The sequence below is a fragment of the Durio zibethinus genome, chromosome 10 (assembly GCF_047325235.1).
Source record: "Durio zibethinus cultivar Kanyao isolate XHJ-2024 chromosome 10, ASM4732523v1, whole genome shotgun sequence".
Taxonomy (NCBI): Eukaryota; Viridiplantae; Streptophyta; class Magnoliopsida; order Malvales; family Malvaceae; genus Durio; species Durio zibethinus.
Window position 1 is genome coordinate 22,766,334 of NC_143171.1, and position 23,258 is coordinate 22,789,591.

General features: G+C 30.4%; 2 pseudogenes; both read left to right on the top strand.

Moving 5' to 3' along the window:
* Positions 1-3,064: 3,064 nt before the first annotated feature.
* LOC111293358 (phenolic glucoside malonyltransferase 1 pseudogene) lies at positions 3,065-4,226 on the top strand (annotated as a pseudogene).
* Positions 4,227-20,733: 16,507 nt separating this feature from the next.
* On the top strand, positions 20,734-22,085 carry LOC149516542 (transcription factor MYB1-like; annotated as a pseudogene).
* Positions 22,086-23,258: the final 1,173 nt, after the last annotated feature.

A 23,258-nucleotide genomic window follows, 5' to 3' on the forward strand; every position in this document is an offset into this window, starting at 1 on the left:
TTGGTACCCACAATATCGTTGGATTATGGCAAAAAGTTGCTAGAATATTTTTGTAGATTAAAAGATAAAAAAATATAGGTTGAGGTGTGTAGAAAATTACATAAAACATAAAAATTTCAAGAGTTTTAAGCAAAATCTTACCTTAATCAGTGATGTTTAGGATTGATTTGGCTTTCATCTTCCTCTCTTATTCTTCTTGAAGGTTTCTTCAAGTTTTCTTTTCTTTTTTTTTTTGTCAGAGAAAACTGTCGACAAAATTGTCGATAAATTTTTTTTCGTCTCCTTTAGTTTTTTTTTCTGCTAATGATACTCATGGGTTGGGTCACTGATCAAGCTATTATCACTTGGGTTTGGGCATTACAAATGTAAGTCCAATTAACATTCAAAGAAAAAAAATTTTCTTGGAATTAATATAATTTAGCATTATTGATTTCAAGAAATGATAGTTTTCAATGCGCTTTTCTTGATTTGTGAGCTTTAGTTCTTAAAAAGAAATTATTGTTGAGGTTTGACATTTTTCTTCAAGAAATCAAATTTTGAAAGAACAGGAAGTGAAAAAATATTTTCATAATTAAGCTAAAATGAAAGTTGAAAGGATTTACTTTGAAAAGTTTTATTCTTAGACTTAAAAATTATTTTGAAAATCCACTACATTTGTTTCTATATTTTGGAATAAATTACTTTCCTAAAAATAAAAAATTTAAGTGGATAGTTTTGGTCAAATGATTTTAAGGTGAAATTAAACCTTCTTCAACGTTAAAACGCATGAATTTTAAGAATTTGAAGAAAAGATCGATCCCCTTTGGAAATGATTGATCATTTTCTTAAACAAAATGATCCTGAGTGCTACCAAACATATAGAGATCGATTCCTTGAAGGGATCGATACCAAGACCCTTTAAAAGCTAGATTTTGAATGGCAAAAGAGGGATTTTTTCCTCTTATTAAATAAGTGATCTCATGATCCTTGACAACTTTCCAACGACTAGTTTATGCTTCAACAAATGGCTTTTTTTCTCCTCCCTTGCATTCCAAAGGCTCCAAATATATTTCAATTATAAAAGAGACTTCTCCAACACTATTGAAGCTATGAGACATCATCCTAAGAGCATTCAATTAATTTCTCCAAGCAATTTAAGACCTTTCCAGTGTTTTAGTTCTTTTAATTCTTCCGGTTCTTGTATTTAAACCTTATTTCATCTTTTTTTGTCTATTATTGTAGTAAATTAGTAAACACCCAAATTTTGAAAGGTATTTTTAGTTTGCAAAAATCATTTGTAAGATTAGAGTTTGTGAATGTTTAATAGGTGGGGTATCTTTTTAAGAGAATTTGTGAGTTTGGGTTAAAAACTCTGAAGGTTATACTTAAACCTTGAAAGGTAATTCTAAGATTTATTTGCAAGAGGAAGTTAAGGAGAGAACCTAGGTGCCTTAGAAAGGATCAAACGCCTATAAATTATTGTTTTTGAATTCTCTATCTCTTATATTCTATTTAATTTCAAATTCAATTGTACTTAAATTTCATATATATGCATATATATATATTTCATGTATTATTATTTTTACACAAACATTTATTGAAATTTAATTTTGGAAAAAACTTGAAGTCAATATAATTTAATTTCTCTTGAATTGATTATCTATACTTAGCTAACAATTAGTTTTAGAGCTTTTGCATCTTGAAGCCTCCTATACTAGATAGTTCAAACTATACTCATTGGAGGATAAGGATGAATGTTTTTATCAATGGTTCAAGATAGGGAAGCTTAAGAGATTATAATCGAAGAGCTTAATGTTATGATAAATTGTTTTTTTTTTTAATTATGATCATATTCAAATAAAGTTAATTAGTCTAAAGTCACATTTTCAAATTGTGTTTTCTTAAAATTAAACAATTGTTCTGTTAAAATTAAATAACCCAATTAATATTTAGTGGGAAAATGTTTAAATTTTCATAATGTGAACTACAATTAGTTAGTGATTTTAAAATTTAATGAAATAGAATGATAAATTTAGTTTTAATAAGATATATGTATGAGAGCTAAAATAATTCAATAGTGATTATTAATGTGTAAGCTTTATATATCCTATTTAATCATTGTGGTTTGATTGTTATATAGGCTTTTGATCTAATAAGCATTTGGTAAAGTTTATAAAATTTCAATATAAATATATGACAAAGATCTTATTTTCATTTCTAACACTAGATATCTGAAAGTAAGAAAAAAGCGAAAGAAAAAACTTAGATTGTCCAAAAACACTGCTACCATATTTGCTTATCTATCTTGATTGTTCAAATAGATATATAGTTTAATTTATTAGGTTAAAGTATTTTAATATTCACATAAAAAAAACTTTAAAATAATGATTACATGCATTAATTTGGAACTAGATAAGGTCGGGGTCTCTCGGTCAGTTCATGATTGGACCAAATTGGTCAATAATAAAAACCTCTGATTGCTCTTTCTCAAGGAAACCAGGAGAAGGAGCAGAGAAAATGGAACGGATGCGTGTAAAAGGTGTTAAGATCATTGTTTTACCGCAAATTGTGTTGTTGTTGATGGGTGAGTTGAGTATGAATGTCTTGTCCAACGTAACATGGCATATTGATGTGCAAATTAGTGTAGCAAGTAATGGCGTCTGGCGAGCTTTGGAAATTCACGGGGTTCTATGGGCATGGATTCTTGGCATTTGTTACGGACGCTACGTAAGAAATCATAGGGATACTTGCAGGTGGATGAAATGATAGAAGGGAAGGGTTGCTAGACAAGCATGGCAGATAACAGATATTAAAGGAGGACAAGTGGATGACCATGGGTTCCAACTGGTTCCGCTTTGTGATCATGACATCTTGGTGTAGGGGAAAGGGCCCAATGCCATATTCGAGTGACTTGGCCTTTGTCTGGTAGCTAATGAATGATAGAACTCTTTTTCATTTTCTTACCAAAACCATTTTACATAAATATTATTTCATGCATCGATAAAATTAACAAAATTGAAAGACTGACTCGTATTTTTAGAGTATATTAAGAATATAAAAACTTATAAAAATATTATTGCCTGATTCATGTTGTTTTGTGCGAGCTATTTTATATTGGTTTCAACGTGAGGCCAGCAATGTCAATCGAATAAATAAAAGCATAGTCAGAGAGAACTGTAAAAATCAGTGTTTTGTTTTTCTTTGGCAAGAGTCAAAATCAGTGATCTAATGATTCGATGATAACATTTTTTTCCTTTATATTCTACTTTCTGGATGCCATCGTCACTTCGACATTATCACGTGAAGAGCCAATAAACAAACGAAAAAGGTCAAGAAAAGAGCTGTTTCACAGCTGCGCCGTTGCGTTGCCTACCAGAATGAAATTTCTTGAGGTCAACCGAGTTACTCCATTCTCTAACTCACCTGAATCAACTGTTGAATTCTCTCTTCCACTCACTTTCTATGACATTTTCTGGTTCTAACTTTCTCCTGTTCAGGGTCTCTTCTTTTACCAAACTCAACGGGTTAACCCCTACTTGTTTCAACTCTGTTATCCTCCCCAAACTCGAGCAATCTCTTTCCCTGACTCTTCTTCATTACCTCCCACTTGCTGGCAACCCCAAGTGGCCATCAAATGCCCCTAAACCCATCATTCTTTACACTCCAAGTGATGGAGTATCACTCAGAGTTGCTGAGTCCGATGCAGACTTTAACCTACCGTCTAGCAATGGAATCTATGAAGCTGTTGAGTTACACCCTCTGACACCTGAGCTCATAACATCAGATGGCTGAGCATCAACTATATCTTTGCAGATAACCCTTTTTCCAAATATGGGATTTTGCATTGGAATCTCAGCTCACCATGCAGTTCTTGATGGTAAAACCACAACTTTGTTCATCAAGTCTTGGGCATATATTTCCAAGCAAGGAAATACAGAAAACTCACCCTTGCCACCAGCGCTAACCCCATTATTGATCGGAGTGTTATAAAAGATCCTGATGGACTTGACATGTTATATTTGAAGCAGTGGCTTGCTAGTATCGGGTCAGATTCTGATACTAATAAGAAAAGTTTGAAGATTTTGCCAAACAAAGAAGAAGCGCCAAATCTAGTTCGAGCCACGGTTGAGATCAATCGAGAAGATTTCAAGAAATTAAGAGAAAGGGTATGTCTAAATCACCATATAGTGGGAAAGAACTGTTAGGCAGAAAAATCCCCACTCTGTCAAACATCCAAGCTAGCAGAATAAAAATTAAACAATCAATCAATTACAAAAAGACAGCAATTTAACACGATTTGATTTAACCAACTTATGTCCATGAATGAAAAAAAATCAACTAATTGTAGAGAATTACAAATATGCAATCCATACCAAGCATTCACAATTAATACTCATAGACTCTTTCAATCTCCTCTAATCTTATGAAGTATTTTTAACCCAAACATACATATATATAACCCTATGTGGACCCTCTCAGTCTCCTCTAATTCAATCACAAATATTCAAACATATACACCCATAAGTCGTAAATCTGCAATAGTCTTATAAGGTGTCTATCTCATGAAACCGTACAACTCTCTTACGTTTTTTTTTTTTTCATACCTAACCTTATAAAAACTCCATTTATTTATAAGCACACTAACTTGCCTATCAAGAATCCATTTTCTCTTATAATTCTTCTTCTACAAGTCTTCTTATCCATCAAGTAATATCTAACTAAACCCAAACAAATCTTTTATGAGATTTAAGTCACTATTCCCAACAATCTCCACCTTAACTCAAATTCTATAAAATCATTTGTCTTTATACTAGACATGCTTGGTTTCACTTGTAATAGAAGTCTCACAATCATTTTCTCTTGTGTGTCTTCAAGTTTCATGTAAATCAATCTTCAAAACATGAACTCAAACTTTTCTTTTAAATCAAACTCCTTTGGGCTTGCCTCTTCCCATATCTCTAACCTTCAACTATGATACCACTTGTTAAGCAAAAAATTTTCAATCAGTCAAACATTGAAGCCAGCGGAAACAAAATTAAACAATCAATCAATTACACAAGAGACATCATTTTAATGTGGTTCAATCCAATCGATCTACGTCCACGGATAAGAAAAAAGATTCACTAGTTGTAGAGAATTACAAACATATAATCCATAACAAGCACTCACAATTAATACCTATAAACCCTCTCAATCTCCTCTAGTCCACTCACAAACATTAAAACATACATGCCTGTAAGATGTAAATCTCCAATAATCTTATAGGGTGTCTATCTCATAAAACTTTACAACTCTCTTATATCTTTTTTTTTAATACCTAACTTTATAGAGACTCCATTTATTTATAAGCATACTAACTTGCCTATCAAGAATCCATTTCCTCTTAAAATTCTTCTTCTGCAAGCTTTTTTGTCCATCAAATAATATCTAACCAATCCCAAACAAATCTCTTATAGGATTTGAGTTACTATTCTCAACAAGAACTTCATATATCAACTTCTATGCTTACATTTGCTTATATAACAACTTCCACAAAGAAAGCTAGATGAGGAGATGGTGATAGAAATGTTGGTCTTAGATTCCCAATCGATTACAAGCCATGGTGAAACCTTTCTATCCTAAAAAATTATTTCAAAAATTTTAATACAAATACATGAGATCTACTGAAAGCAAGATATTTCTTGGCTAAAAACATGTTTGTTTCTACTGTTCGAAAGGTAAGTGGCATGGCTAAAGAATTGTTGTACAAAGAAGTTCTTGAAAGAATAGGAAAGAAGCTGTTGGCTATTTTGAATTTTAGTGAGGAGTTAGCAAAATCAGCACAGATTATTAAAGGTGTAGGGTCACCTCGATTTGATGTTCATGGTTCAGATTTTGGTTGGGGGAAGCCACTGAAAATGGTAGTTGTTTCCATTGATGAGAATGAAACTATTTCCATGTTTTAAGGTACATTTGAATTTACGATGAGATTGGTATTAGTAAGATTAAAAATTACTCTGATGATGAGATTAGTTACTATAATGGTAAGATTGAATATTATAATAGTGAGATTAAAATCAACAGTGAGATATGTGTTTGGATCCAAAAACAATAATAGCAAGATGAAGTGTAATGAAAATAAAAAATGACCATTAAATTAAAACTTATATATAATAAATTTATAATATATATTTTATATTTTTTAATTAATAAGTAATTAAAATTTTTTTTAAATTATTTAATATCAAATAATATTTTTGTTAATAAATCAAAAATTAGTAAAGCTATTTTTATATCAAATAATCCTTCTATTATTAAATATTGAGAATTATTTTTATGTATATATGTTATTGTTATTTAACATTTAAAATGTAAAATGTTTATTTAATAAATAATGAAATTTTTTTGAGATTAAAATAATATATTAAGGTTAAGAAATATTGAAATTATTATTGAAATTTGCTTTAAGTTGATGTATTTATAGTAATTTATTTTCGTACACTTTCAATATCATATTTATAATAATTATTTTATTTCTCAAATGCATTATCACAACTAACAAATTTGATTATATTAACATAATTATTAATTAAAATTTGAAATAAAATACTAAAATGAAGAAAAAATTTAGACATCATCATTTAAAAATTCCAATTTATAAGACAATGGACTTACAACATAGTAATGGCTCATTTTCAATTTATAAAAGACTAAAATATATAAAAAAAAAAAAATTTAAATCTACTTCCTTTTGTCATGTATAAATCAAAATTTACCTTAAATATTTATGTAATTATAGCAAGTCATAGAAAACAACAAAAATTACTACAAAAGTACAACCATTAAAATATTTTGGGGGTTTTACTTGAATAATTTGTCTAATACAATAAAACAAATTAGCTTTGTAAGACATTCAAAGTTTTATTAGAATTATGTAATAGACTATGGTGCATTAGAAGATGAACCCATTAGACTAACTGCTATTGTTTCTCTTAACATTGTAATTTCATGATCACTTTCTCTATAATTAATAGAACTTGATTCATCACGATCAAAATTGCTTGTAGAAGTTGGCATGTCAGTCATATTCTCAAATTCTCTAAAATATTCATCACTTAATCCAACATGTCTTCAAATGTAATCATGAAAACCATTGTTGCATTTATGATTAAAACTTGCTCCTCAAATGAATAACTTGGAATATCTCACAAAATTGGTTATTTTTTCTTCCATACTCTGAATGTTCGTTCAATGACAAAATTCAATGAAAAATATGCATGACATAAGATTTGTTTTTTTCCTTATATATGACGATTATCGACGAAAATCAAGCAAATGATATTATTATCTTTGTATGGTCCCAAAAACCAATCATTTGTGAATATCTTGAATCCACAAGATAATATTTACTTACAAAAACTACCATTTACAAAAATTATTTATATTTTGAGTAAAAATAATTTTGCACATAAAATTATTTACAAAAATAATAAAAAATTTATTTTAAGTAATTAGTAGAATAGAAAATCTATAACCTAGTGGAAAGTATGGAAATTCAAGTTTTGCCTTCGAAGTGTTTGACAAAAAATTGACTATCATGCGTTATACCTTCCTAATCAGGATATAAAAAAATGAAGCACATATTAAGATCACAAGCTACCATAATATTTTGTGTCGGTTCACCTTTCTTACCAATGTAAGGTATTTGTTGGGACAGAGAAATATAAGCTTTTATATGAGTTCCATCTATAGGTTCAATGCAATCCTACAACCAAATAAAATAATGACATTAAAATTATTAATAACTTTTATCTCAAATTTATTTCAAATCTCTAAATTTTACCTTAAAGTGTGGCTAATATCTTGTATCTTTTCAAATGTTAGATGGTATTTCTGTGAATTGTCCTTCACTTGGTTTAATTGTGTCATTCCCATTTGAGTATATATATTCAACATATAAGAAAAAATTCGACTAATAGTTTCACTAGACCATTGAAATTGTTATCTTGCATTAAAATTTGTCTGCCTATGTCCAAGAATGTGCAATAATAATGCTAACTTCTCTAGTATAGATGCATTCTCATGTTTCAAACTATAACTTATTTGCAAATCATACAACAAACGATAAAATATGTTCTTTAGCATCCTAAAACTATTCATACAATGACTATCATGCCCATTTAATATCTCTCACACCCATTTTTCTTCAATAAAATTTGAATTCATACATGGTTGTTTCGTAAAATAAGTTTTATGATGCACCATTATGCACTGATTGCATTATCTTCCACCTCATAATAATTATCCTGTTCAACTTGTGTAACAATTCTGGCTATTCTCTATTGATCATCTTCATTTAATTCAACATTATCATGATTCAGTGTAAAATTCTCATACAAATTATTAAAGTCATCCATAACTTAAAAAAAAAAACCAAAAAACATATTCATATATTATGACATTGCATTGTTAATAGCCCATAAAATTACATATATACACTAATATATAATATAAGATACCTTAACAAAAGCACAATAAAACATTTGATTTGGGTTCAAGTTAAAGTGATCATACATCGAAAGAAACATACAACATACTTATATATACATATATTCACAACAACTCAAAATATCATAATACCATAAATATCATAATACCATATTTTGACAGTTCCTAAACTAAAAAATATAATCACTTGCTTTAATTTCAAATCAATGACCCATAAGGACTAGATGAATATGGAGGTGGTGGTGGAGGTGTTTGTTGAAATGGTTGAAAGCCCCATGAAGGTGTTACTAGTAAGGAAGAAAAGTGTGTAGTAGCATTTTGTTCATTATACTTAAATTAAAGCCACCAAGACCTAAGTTTCAGATCTAAATTCAAGAACACATCCCTCTTTATCGGAACTTGAAATATTTTGATGGCAAAAAAATATAGATAATGCTTTCTTGAAATTTCATTTTCCATAGCCGACAATGCATCCATTGCATCTGAAACAGAATATGAAGAGCGAGAAAGATAATTTCATTTGCCTAACTCCTTTGGTTACTCATACTATTACACAGTTTTCAATTTAAGTAGTTAATGTCTTTCCTATTGATCCTTTGATTAGAGCTGATTTTTTACCTTTATTTTGTACTATTCTAATAACCTATTTGCCTTAATTAGAAGTTTCAAGAGAGGTATTTTCATTTGTCATTATTGGTTGTAACCTCAATCTTAATATCATGTTTATTTGAATAAGACCCTTCAATAGGTGTAGCATTCTTCCTAGAAGCTTTACCTGGAAGAACACCTGAAAAGGTGCCCATGCATGCTCTCCAGTGGCCACAATGTCACCAAAAAAATTTGCCACATAAACCCATTCAATTGTGGCTCAATTCCTTTCCTCTTAAATACTTTATAATCATTATTTTCCTACATAATTTTCTAATGGCTAAATGTTATCTTCAAAATTCTAAAGATGACTTTGTTTTCTTTGCAAATTCCAGGTTCAAAAAATAGTTCCGAGTTTGATGTTGGCTTCTGTTTAATTAATTTTGAAGTTTTGATAAATCATGTGCTTTTTATATGTTGTTCCTTTACTTGTTAGCTTGATTTACAATGCTTTTTCTTCATCAAATATTTCTTTCAAAGTTGTTTCCACAATATGTTCTATTTATAGATTCTATTTTGTTTCAATTTTTATTACTTTTAAAATTCAAGTCGATTCAATTTTGTATCAAGCTTTTTAGTACTTGTTCATCTATGAGTTATCTAAGCTTCTATAAAATTTGAGAGCAAAATTTCATATATTTTGAGTTAGATCTAAGATTTAATAGGAGTTGTTCTATTGTGTAAGCTGAAATTTTAGATTCCATTTTGCTACGGTTTTAGTTAGATTTTAAATACTAAATGATGTCCAATGCTTTTGCAAATTTATGTCCACACTCATATAATAATGAGTTACTTCCATAAAAAATTTGGAAGTCAAATAACATCAAATGATAGGGCAAACCAAATTTTAATTAGATGTTGTCCAGAATTTGTTTCCAGATTTTGATGTTGCTGTCGGTTGTTGTTTCTTTGATTTTTCATGGCTGTTTGGGCATTGATAACGATAGTCAAGGTTACTATTAGGTTGAGCATTCACCTAGGAGACATCTTATTAGTTGAATCAATTGTTTTATCTTATAAGCTAGAACAATAATGAATCCAAAAGAATTTTGTAACAATCATCACATATCAAGTGCACAGTGACATTACAAGTATGACTATTTCAATGTATCCAATGTGCAATGGAGAATTACCTGATACTGTAATAGGAATAGCACCAATAATAATAAGTTTTTTCGAAAAATGCATTGCAATCTTTCCAAAACCGCTTACAACACATCTGGAGGAAGATTCAAGGGAAAATATATTCATGTAAACAATCTTGTGAAACAACTAGCAGTAGTGGACTTCAATATTATGGTAAATCTACTTTTTTGGTATATCAAGTGACTAGCTGTTCTTTGAAAAGAAAAAAAAAAAAGCATGACTTATTAACCAAAAAACATTTCCACATTTTTATATTTTCACATATTAGGAAAAACATTACAAAGAACTACAACTTATAACTCAAGGCAACAATATGCATTTTGAGTCTAGATAAAAATAAAAATAAAAAATAACCTCAATCCTTTAATATCTTTATTCAGCTCTGCAAGAATAAGTTGGCTAAAGAAAACCTACAAAAGCATGAGAACTTTATCAATTTCCAAGCCATTAGAAAGAGAGATACACATGGAAACAACTGCACTCACTATAAAGACAAACATTGTAACAATGAAGTAGAAATAGAATCTTTCAAGGATGCAAAAGTGCAAAGTTAGGCATCCATGCATTTCCCTTGATATTTAACTACCTACCTACTCTGAAATAGCATTAAGTAGAGATGAGATATTAGTTACCAGCCCATAAGCACTTGCTTCAGTTTGAAGGCTAGAACTTGACCAAAATATCTTTGGCCCCATAAAACTTCCCTGCATAAGTAAGGGATTAAATAAAGACATAAAGACCACCTCATAATTTCATTAATCATTGAATTCTTACTAAACAACTTAAAAACTTCTATTTCTTTAACAATTCATAGAAATAATATAAAGGAAAATTTAGGCATTGTTATAATAGTTAAGATCCTTAAATGACATATAGGTTGTAATGTCTATAAGCATAAATGTAAGTCTTCAATATTTCTAGGAATAGATGGTAGTAGAAAGCGATTTTCAAAAATCAATATGCACACGGACAATTTTGTTTCTAAAATTACACATGTATCTGCAAACACGAACAGATGCGCTAAACTATTAGAAAAGGTAAACTTTTAAACACACACACACTCAATATATGGGTAGGTTAAATGTTTGTTTACCCTCTTAGATCTCAAAATTTTGGAAATAGACTATTCAAGTTTACTATATTTTTTGATTTTATTCAAATCTTTGAATTGCAAGTGACAATGTGCATAACTTGACAAGTTTACTACAACATACTAGAAAATAGAATAAATCCATCTTTTTCCTAAACTTGTGGTAAGCCAACAACTATGAAGAAATTCAAACTTTAAAGCCATTGTCATAATGTATAGATTTGAAAATATATAGCTAGACTTAATAAGAGGAATCACCACCAATATTTTATTAAGGTGTGATTGGCCACCTAATGAATATATCCTTTTAAAGAGTTTCTAAGCTTGACTAAGGGTCTTTAAAGAAGAGGTTCTAACCTTTTCAATAAAACCAGGTTGGGAAGACTTAACCTAAACATACACATACTCATGTGCATCAATGTACCATACTTATGTAAACCCTCTCAGTCTTCTCTAATTCATTCACAAATATTTAAATATACACACCCATAAGATATAAATGTTCAACAGTCTTATAGGATGTCTATCCTATAAAATCCTACAACTCTCTTAAACTTTTTTCTCATACCTAACCTTGTAGAAACTTCTCCTATTTATAAGCATATTAACTTGTTTATCAAGAATCATTTTCCTTTTAAAATTTTTTTTACAAGTTTTCTTTTTCATCAAGCAATATCTAACCAACATCAAACAAATTTGTTATGAGATTTGAGTCACTATTCTCAATAATCTCTAACTTACTCAAATTTTATCAATCATCAATCTTTATGCTTGACATGCCTAGCTCTACCGGTAAGGGAAGTTTTTCAAGCATCTTTTGTTGTGTCTCTTCGCACTTCACACTTCATGCAAATCAATCTTCAAAATGCAAACTTGAACTTTTTTCTTGAGTCAAGCTCTTTTAAACTTGCCTCTTTTTATGGTTTGAACCATGCTCTGATACCGTTGTTAGGGATCACCATGCTCTAATTATTATGAATAGTGACTCAAATCCCATAATAGATTTATTTGGGATTAGCTAAATATTACTTGATGAAAAATAAGACTTGTAAAAAAATTAAGAGAAAATGGATTCTTAATAGGCAAGTTTGTATGCTTATAAATAGGTGAAGTCTTTATAGGGTTAGGTATAAAAAAAGATATAAGAGAGTTGTAGGATTTTATGGGATAAACACCTCATAAGATTATTAAAAACTTATAACTTTGGGTGTTTATATTTGTATGTTTATGAGTAGACTAAAAGAAACTAAAAGGGTCCACATAAATATGGTGCATATGAATGAACTAGAAGAGACTTACATCATATAGATGTGTATGTTTGTATGTTTGTATATTTGTATGTTTGTGAGTGGACTAGAAGAGATTGAAAGGGTTCACATAGGTATGGTGTATGGGTGCACATGAGTATGTTTGTTTAGGTTGAAATTACTCCATAGGACTAAAGAAGATTGAAAGGGTCTGTGCATATTAACTGTTAAGTGATTGATTTAATATTTGTTTGTAATTCTCTACAACTAGTGAATCTTTTTTTCTCATCCATTGATTTAGGTTGGTTAGGGCGAACCACTTTAAATTATTCTCTTGTATGCTTGATTGGTTGTCTGATTTTACTTCCATTAGCTTGATTGATTGAAGGCTTTTAGCCTAACAGGTGGTATCAGAGCTGTGGTGATCCCTAACAAGTGATATTAGAGCATGGTTTAAATCATAAAAAAGGCAAGTCCAGAAGAGCTTGACTCAAAAAAAAAGTTTGAGTTCATGTTTTGAAAAATGATTTGCATGGATATTGAAAACAGATAAGAGAAGATGATTATGAAACTTTCATTGCAGGTAAAGCCAAGAATGTCTAGCATAAAGATAGATGATTTGATAAAATTTGAGTCAAGGTGAAGATTGTTAGGAATAGTGACTTAAATCCCATAAGAGATTTGTTTAGGATTGATTAGATATTACTTGGCGGATAAGAAAACTTACAAAAGAAAATGTTTAAGAGAAAAAAGATTCTTAATAGACAAGTTTGTATACTTATAAATAGGTAAAGTCTTCATAGGGTTAGGTATAAAAAAAAGATATAAGAGAATTATAAAATTTTATGAGATAAACACCCCATAAGACTACTAGAGATTTATATCTTATGGGTGTGTATGTATAATACCCATAAAAAATTACTATTTTAAGTATTTTTATAAGTGGAGGGGATATTTAATAAAGAATAAGAAATGCATAGGACCTATTGATAAATAACTCAATTTTTAATAGGATTAGCATCTACCACTTGTTTGGCCAACAATTGTTAAGAGAAAAAAAAGCTTATTTCTCTTCTCTTTCTTATACAAAAAAATAAATAAATTGAATGATTTCAAGTGAAGGGTAAGAACAAAATCTATAAAGAGAATTGTTAGTCAAAGGTGAGTAAATAATTTCTTTCAATTTTAAAGAAATAATGTTAATTGTTAAGTTTTGAGGTGTAATGAGAAAATCCATTATCCCTATTCAAGATTGGTTTGGGCAAATCATTTAGACTTTAATCAGAGTCTAATAAAGTGTTGAAAAAGTTTAGTAATGTGATTTTATTGCTGTAAAAATAGGAAACATAAATTTGATAGGGTTAGAAAAGAAAATTTTAGTTTCATATAAACCCTGGTGTTTGCATTAGTGGATTAAGATAATATTCTATATTAAGGGATAAAATATTGCTATGATTATTATATATGTTTGGAAGCTTGTTGAATCTACTTTCCAATGAAATAAACAAAAGTCAATTCCAAGTTTTCTATGAAAAGTAGTTTAAGGATATGCAGGCTACATAATAGCAGTATGAAGGAATTACGAAATTCCTCTTAATTTCTATAGAAGGAATTATAGATTAAGCCATATATGTTTAGAAAGCTTATTGAGTTTACTTTTCAACGAAGTAAGCGAAATTGAATTTGGAGTTTCCTATAAATAAATGTGTAATTTTTATTAGAGTATATACGTGTTGTTTGACAGTAGCATATAACATGGATTGCAAAAATTATTATAATTAATTTACAGAAATTATGAGATAGGAATTATATCGTTAAAAAGTTTATCAACTCTAGTTTATAATGTATTAAAAAGATCTTAATTTTGAGTTGGATATCTTGAGATATGACTATTTCAGTGAAAAGAGCTTAGGCAATCAATATTAATTAGTTAACCCTTGTTTAACTTAATTGGTCTCAAAATGGGTTAATTAATTACTGTTATGTTGAAATTATCTTGAATAGGTTGTTAATTATTTTGAGGAAAAAAACTAAATGATAGAATCAAAAGGAAACTAATAGAATCTCACACACTTTACTTGTTTTCAAACCTATATATATGTATGTTTTTAAATAAATGAATGTTTTATTTCATTACTTTCGATGTAGAAAATAGGATCAAGCATATTATTATTTTTTGTTTCTCTATATAAACGATGGATCATGCTTATGAATGAAATAAGAAAATGATTTACGTTTAAAAAATGATTTTATGATAGTTATGTTTTTACATCCCTAAAAAGTGAGATCATTGACACTAGAAATAGTTCTACGACCTTAGCTAACGGGTAATAGTAGTTAGCATAAGGCCCTAGCTAGCAAATTTAATAGTTAGCAATGATCATGGTGATGAAATTGTTGATACGACCAATATCACGGGTTATAGCAATAACCATAGCTAATGATAAACGAATGATAATGATGATTTATAATGATTTTAAAGATTGATCAATGATTTGTATTAAATATGTATTTGACTGTGATTTATGATTTATAATTGAGGAATTGATATGTTTTGATATTGATTTATGATCTACAAAATGTTTGACAAAATGCTGATCTTTGAATTATTTTTGGAATGATCTATATAGTACGTATGAAAATGATATTTCATCCGGTAAGGTCAATGAGCCTATACTTGCTGAGTTATGGCTTACTCATTCTCCATTTTCTTTTTTTTTTACAAATGATATGAATGATAAATATGATTAGTCTTGTGAGAAGCTAGAAGAATCTAAGCATTAGAGAATTGCTTAGAGAATAGGATTTTATGAAGTATTATTTCTTTTTAGTTGTAATATTCGACATTGACGATTTGGAGACCTGTTATTTAGTTATTTTACAGATGTTAAAACTCTTTGAGAACTTTATTTTATTTGAGAATTTTTTTCAATGGTTATGGAATAGGCTTCATATTGCTTTAGGGTTTTACTTCAAAGCAATATGACCATGTTATGTCTAGGTTTCAAAGCATGACATAAAGTGGTATCATAGCCAAGGTTTAAGATCTAGGAAAAGAAAAAATCAAGTTATAATTAGTGTAGAACTTAAGTATTCTTAGTATTTACGCTAATAAAATTTGTTTATTTTATTTTGATCGCTTATGAACTATTTTCATTGGCACTAATTTAAGTGAAAATGAGTGGTAGAAATGATACATTGGTAGATCTTATTGGTTTAAAAAGAAAAGTTAATAGGAGAAGGGATGAATCTGTAACCACCAATGTTCGAGATAAGAAATTAATATTGAAAAAGCTCATAATATTCCTATGACCAAAATGATTTAGCTTGAGTGTGTCAGGTGGTGTCTAATTTGATACAACAATAGTAGAAGATATAAGAAAATCTATAATAACGTGAGAAAACTTATGAGCAGTTTTGGAAGGTTAACCACCTCAGTTTGAAGGTAGCCCTGATCCTTTGGCTACAGAAGCTTGGGTTAAAGAGTTAAAAAATTATTTAAGGCGATGCAAATTTTTGAGGATTTAAAGTTAAGCTTGGCTATCATTCAACTAAGAGAAAATGTTAAGTACTAATGGAATACTATAAATCCCACATTTGAAAATTCAGGTGGGCCTTTGACTTAGGAAAAGTTAAAAGAAAATTTCTTTTATCAATATTTTTCATAGTCAATTAAAGTAGAAAAAGAGAATAAGTTTTTACAGTTACAGCCAAAGCATGATATGTCTGTATTAGAGTATGAGAACAAGTTTAACAAGTTGGGATGTTTTTGCACTCGCATCATTAACTTAGATAAGAACAAGGCGATATGATTTGAGCATGGGTTGAAGCCAAGTATTTGGTCTCATTTGTCTTCTCACATAATTGATAGTTACTAAAATGTGTTACAGTGAGCACTGAAGATTGAGTCAGATATGAAAAGATATAAGTAAGAGAGGGGTGATAAGAGTAAACGCTAGAAGAATGTAAAAAGAAATGTAGGTTAGAAATTAGGGATGAAATCCGGTACTAAGCTTGAGAAATGCAAATTTTGCAATCGATTTCATCTTGGACCATGTCTTAGGAAAGCAAGAGTTTGCTTTGAATATGGAAAATATAAGCATATTGCTCAGGACTGCCCAAACAAGAATAATGATGCTATTAAAGCTAAACAAGTGAAACAATCACAAAAGGGAAATGCTCAAGTTTTTGCTTTGACTCGCCAGGATGCGAATGCGAGTGATAATGTGGTGACAGGTATTGTTCCCATTTGTCATGTCAATGCCAATGTTCTATTTGATTTCGATGCATCTCTTAGCTTTGTATTTGTCAAGTTTGCTGCATATTTGAGTATTGAACTTGAGAAGTTGTATGAGCCTTTAAATGTTGCTACTATTGTGGAAAAACTTATGTATACTGATATTTTTATAAGAATTGTGTTGAACACATAGGGGGTTGTAAACTAATAGTGAACTTGGTGCAATTAAATATGCTAGAATTTGATGTGATCTTAGGGATGAATTAGTTATCTGTACATCATGCATTTATTGATTACCTTGGAAAGAGAATAGTGTTTCAGTGTCCAAGACAACCAGTACTTATATATGAAGGTGATCATTTGAGCCCTTATTGTCAAGTTGTGTCGATATCAAATGCCATGCAATCTTTTAAAAAATGAGTGTCAAGGCTTCCTCACCTATGTGAAAGATACTTAAATGAATGTAGACTCACAATTGGTTGTTAAAAGTTTCTTGATGTCTTTCCTAAGGACTTGCCTAGCCTAACTCCTAATCGGGAAATTGAATTTGAAATCAATTTTATCCCTGAAACTAGACTAATATCTAAGCCTCTTTATCAAATGGCTCTATTTGAGTTACGTGAACTAAAAGTAGAACTTCAAAAATTGTTAGATAAAAAGTTCAATCATCCTAGTGTGTCATCCTGGGAGCTCTTGTGTTGTTTGTTAAAAAGAAATATGGGAGTTTGTGCTTATGCATTGATTATAAGGAGTTAAATAAAGTGACTATGAAGACGCATAAGAGAAGATGATTGCCAAACTTTCATTGTAAGTAGAGCCAATAATGCCTAGCATGAAGATAAATGATTTGATGGAATTTGAGTCAAAGTGAAGATTGTTAGAAATAGTGACTCAAATCTCATAAGAGATTTGTTTAGGATTGGCTGGATATTACTTGATGGATAAGAAGACTTGCAAAAGAATAATTCTAAGAGAAAAGATATTCTTAATGGGCAAGTTTGTATGCTTATAAATAGATAAAGTCTTTATAGAGTTAGGTATGAGAAAAAGATATAATAGAACTGTAAGATTTTATATGATTGATACCCTATAAGTCTATTGGAGATTTATGTCTTATAGGGGTGTATGTTTGTATATTTATGAGTGGATTAGAGGAGATTGAGAGGGTCTACGTAGGAATGGTGCATGGGTGCACATGGGTATGTATTTGTTTGGGTTGAGAATACTCCATAGATTTAAAAGAGATTGAGATAAGCAATGGGTATTAATTATTAAGTAATTGATTTAATATTTGTTTATAATTTTCTACAACTAATTGATCTTTTTTTCTCATTCATGGATGTAGATCGATAAGGTCAAACTACGTTAAATTATTATCTCTTATATATTTGATTGATTGTTTGATGTTTTTTTCGCTGACTTGATTAATTGAAGGCCTTGTACCTATCATATATTTGGGGTTGGCTTTTTTCTTGGTTTTTAATCATTATTGAGCAATGCTTTCTATAGTGGATACTTTCCTCCACTTTTGTATGTCTTTTAGTCACTTTCATTATCTATTCATTTTGTGGGGTTTTTTCTTTCTCATCTTTGGAATATAATTTTTTTTTCACTTATGCTAAATGCCTATTTAAGAAATATTAAATTGAGCATAAGGGAATTGAAGGGAAAGAGATTAAATCCTGCCCAAGACAAAAAATAAGAAGGTAGCAAATTTCATAGAAAGTAAAAATCATACATGAATTCAGCTTGGACATGATTTTCTTAACTAACCATTTAATTAATCCTTTTCATTCCAAATGTCTATAACACCATCCATCAAGATGAATCTAATTATTTTTCATTTTTTCTACTTAATAACATTGGGATGTTGATAAAAATTTGTTTGATTTGACTATATTTATTTTTCTAATTATAAATAAATTGTATATGTACTAACTTAATAAATTGAAAAAAATAATAATAAAATTGCTTCCCTTGCGCCTTTATTTTCGTTACCGGGATTAATTGGAAGTCTTTAAGGGACCTTGTAGGCGTGGCCATATATAAGAATTTGGCCACTTGCATCGCAGAAACAAAGAATTGTGGAATCCGACCAGATAACCACAATGGAAAATAAAGAAATGGGTTGGCTGCATTCGCCTTTACCTTGACCTTGATTTCTTTGGTGTGAGCACTCTATTTTGGTCCAGCTCTCCTATCAATTTCAACAGAAAAAACTTCATACTAATAATTACATCGATGTCACTCCAACTACTTACAATGCCAAACTAAATTTTGATTGTTAAATAGATAGACATATTTCAATTTATTTATAATTGTCATATGACCTTTGGAAATTTTTAGGAATTTTGGTCTGAATATGAAAACTAACAGACTGACCATTAATTTAAAGAGTAAGTGTATGTAATCATGGATAAGTTCAACTTGCAGATTAACCTTTGTTGAACCATTACTGAAATTGATTATCGGTATTCTAGTTTTCACCATAGCTGGTGATTATATCAAAAGATCATGATCAAATTAAAGCCAGTTATTAGAACTGGAAATAACCTGAATTGAATGGACAGGCATAAAACATGTGGATTCTGCCATTTTATTCCACATAAAAAAAAAAAACTCTTCCACTTATAGTATCACTTGGGGATAATCAGTGCTTTTCTTGATCTGTTTGTTTTTTTTTTTTTTTTTTCTTTTGAAAATGAAACAATATTCCTTCTAAGGAAAATTCATTAAATTTTAATTTCTTGAAAATGAGAATATTAGAACAAGAGAAGAAGCTTATTTTTTTATCAAAACAAGAGCAATTAAACTGCAAACAATAAAGAGAAACTGCTTCCATTGGAAAGCATTCTAGTTGTTCGCAAATGGTAGTAATTTTGGCAAGCATTAGAGAAACTGATTGTTATTAAGGGAAGTGTCATTACTTATTAGAAAGTAACGGGGAGGGGAAAGTTCTCTTCATGTAATAAGGTAAGTATTTAAGTAGAAATAATATGCATCATCTTTAAGTCAAAACATATTGTCCTCGTAGAGTCATAGTCATATCCATGGACATAAGTTCAGTGGACAGCAGCCAGCATTGGCTTGCAACTTTCAGTTCATCAATTTTTTAGTTTACCATATGCACATATCTATGCATTTGTATAGTGTTGGGTTAAAAACCTCCAATCCAATCACACCAGCGGAAGTGAAATCAAATAATAAATCAAACACACAAGAGACAACAATTTAACGTGGTTCGGTCCAACTGACCTATATCCACGGATGAGAAAAAAAATCCACTAGTTGTAGAGAATTACAAACATACATCATATCATCAACCCCATTCAACAATCAATACTCATAAGACACTCTCAATCTCCTCTAGTCCTATGAAGTATTCTCTGTCCAAATAAACACAAACCCAAAATCTTATGCACTTTTTCAACATAACCAAACACATACCCATATGCTCACATACATCATACCTATGTGGACCCTCTCAATCTCCTCTAGTCCACTCACAAACAAATATACACACCCATAAGACGTAGAGCCCCAATACTCCTATGGGGTGTCTATCCCACAAAACCCTACAACTCTCTTACATATTTTTCTCATACATAATCCTGTAGAGACTTCACCTATTTATAACTATACAAACTTGCCCATTAAGAATCCCTCTCCTCTTAGAATTCTTCTCCTGTAAGTCAAACTTGCCTATTAAGAATCCTTTTCCTTTTAGAATTCTTCTCTTGCAAGTCAAACTTACCTATTAAGAATCCTCTTTCTCTTAGAATTATTCTTTTGCAAGTCTTCTTGTCCATCAAGCAATATCTGATAAATCACAAACAAATCTCTAACAAATCCCAAACAAATCTCTTATGGGATTTGAGTCATTATTCCCAACATATAGTTGGTTGGCGCATTTAGGCTTACATACAATAATGGAAAATATGCCTTACAGTGATGTATTTAGTGCTTTTTCGTAAACTGAGCTGATAATGATGTTTGCTGCAGATAATGAGGATTGGATGATAATTTTGGCACATGCAGTAGTACATGGGAACAAATGGGCAGTGATTACGAAAGAACAGATAATGCTATTAAAAACCATTGGAATTCAACATTGCGGTGTCGGTGCATGGAACTTGGCAGAATAAAATCAGAATCGGAAAAATTGGTGGAAGATGTTAGCTTGGATAAAACCAAGGCATCATCTGAAGAAACTATGTCTTGTGCGAAAGGCAATTCATTCAGATCTCCGGAAGGAAAACATGTAAGCTCTTTGGAAAGGTTAGATAATCAATTAGAGGAAAGTACTAATAGCGATTCAATCTATTCATGAATCAATTAAACCAGCAACTCTTCTCCGTCTTGTAGCCCGTATCAGTGCTTTTAATGTTTATAATAAAGTGGATGCACAAGAATTTGTTTCACCCTGCTCAAGGCCAGTTCCAATGCTAGGACCTCCAATTCAAACATCAAAGCCAGATGTTGGGATCTGCAAATTTATGGTGGAATTGTTCCATTAAAGTTGTTGTCCTCAAGGTGAAGGACTTGGAGGAAGGTGAGATTAGCCATGGAATGAGATAGCCTTCCTTCCAGTTTTTTAGATTGTAAGTCCAGTGCAGTTACTCGTTGTTGTTTGCAATTGCATGTAACATCCTATCATTTGCAGAAAGTAAGAGAGCTATTCCATGAAATCAAAACTTTAAAAAGATCTTCAGTTATCTCTTTGAATGCAAACAGGGCGAGTTGATCAGTTTCATTCCGAGCAAGGCAGATGCATAGTTTAGGTGAAATAGAAAGAATATATGCAATATCCAAGCTTTTGAGCTCTCTAAATGTCTAGATTAGTGTGGATCGGGAAGAAAGAAAAATTGCAGCAGGTTAGCCTAGCAGTATATTTGAACAGAAACTGACATAAAAAGAAACTTGGAGTAGGTTCAATCATGAATGAATTCAGAAAGTCAGAAGCCAAGCAGTAGGTTCTTGTTTGTTATCTGTTAATCTATTGTAATGATGTCAACATTCAAATAACATAAAATAAGGAAATTATCAACGGGAAAACTAGTTCTGCTGGTGTTTAAGGAAAGTGACAAAGTCCCATTGCAAAACAAGCTTCGTGACTTATGTCTTCCAAGAATCAAAGACTTCAATTTTGGAGTATTAATTTATTCCATCATGTTTCATTCGAAGCTTTAGACCAAGGTGCTATTGAGATATTGGGCCCTTATGGTATCTCGTACACATTCCGACGATTGGCCGAGCATTACAATATACTATTGATTACTGAAAGCCACCTCTTCTAACTAGGTTGACAAAGACAATTAGATCTGAACATTTTGGTTAGCACCATGCAATTTAAGGATATCTGATCTGAGATATAAATTTTATTCAAAGAAAAAGAGATTTGAGCTTTACATTTTGAGATGTGGAGATCATGCATCAATTATTGAATCTAATGTTTGGGTGCGTTTGCAATATACATTGGTTAAATAGAGATTGAAATCTGAACATTTTTGTACAAGTAGCACTCATTCAGCTAGTCAAACCGAGAAAAAAAAAATGGAAAAAGAACCCAAAAGCAGAATCCTTTAGCCTTGAAATCCACTTTCTCTACTTGGTTAGTTTTCTGTGCTTCAAAAATGTGATAGATTGAGAAGAAATTTTTTTATTTCAAGTCCATATACAGTGGAGAATCTAAAATTGCAGAACTTTGGCATACCAAGCCATTAAAAATTTGTAAGCCACAGCTGCAGATGATGACTTATGCCCGTTAAAAGAATTAAAATTGCTCTCTATTTTCTTACTGCTTAAGCATGGCCTCTATTTTGTATTCTCTAAAACCTTTGAGGTTGGAAGCAAGCTTTTATATGAGTTTGTAAAATTCCCTTCACTGTTTCAACTAAATGGATAGAATTGAATTTTCTTATTTTATCTAAAAAATCCAAAATAAATGAAAAATTATATTAACCAGCTACCAAAGGTGCAGTAGAACAACTTATTAAATTGCATTATTCTGAATTCTGATTTGATGATAATCCACAACAAAAGGGAATTCATACAAATTACATACACCAATAATTGGTGGACAAATTTGCTCTTTGTTTTTCTCTTCTTCAAATCAAGTGCTTGTTGAAAAAGTTTTACTTCTGCAAATACTAGATACAATGTGAAATAAAGGAATGGCAGTACTTTGCCTCCCTTAAGCCTCTCGAGTACATCGATATGGCTCCTCAGATACCTGAACCATATGAAAACAAAGAAATCTCTAAATTGAACCATCATATTTACTCCGATAGAATATAACCAAAAAACAATTTACTTTGCTCAAATCGAAAATAGTATTTATCTGAAAGTAGTGGAAATGTGCCTTTAGTCATGTAATGGTTTGAGTATTTTATTAAGAATAATGCAAAATGTTTACCTGTTGATT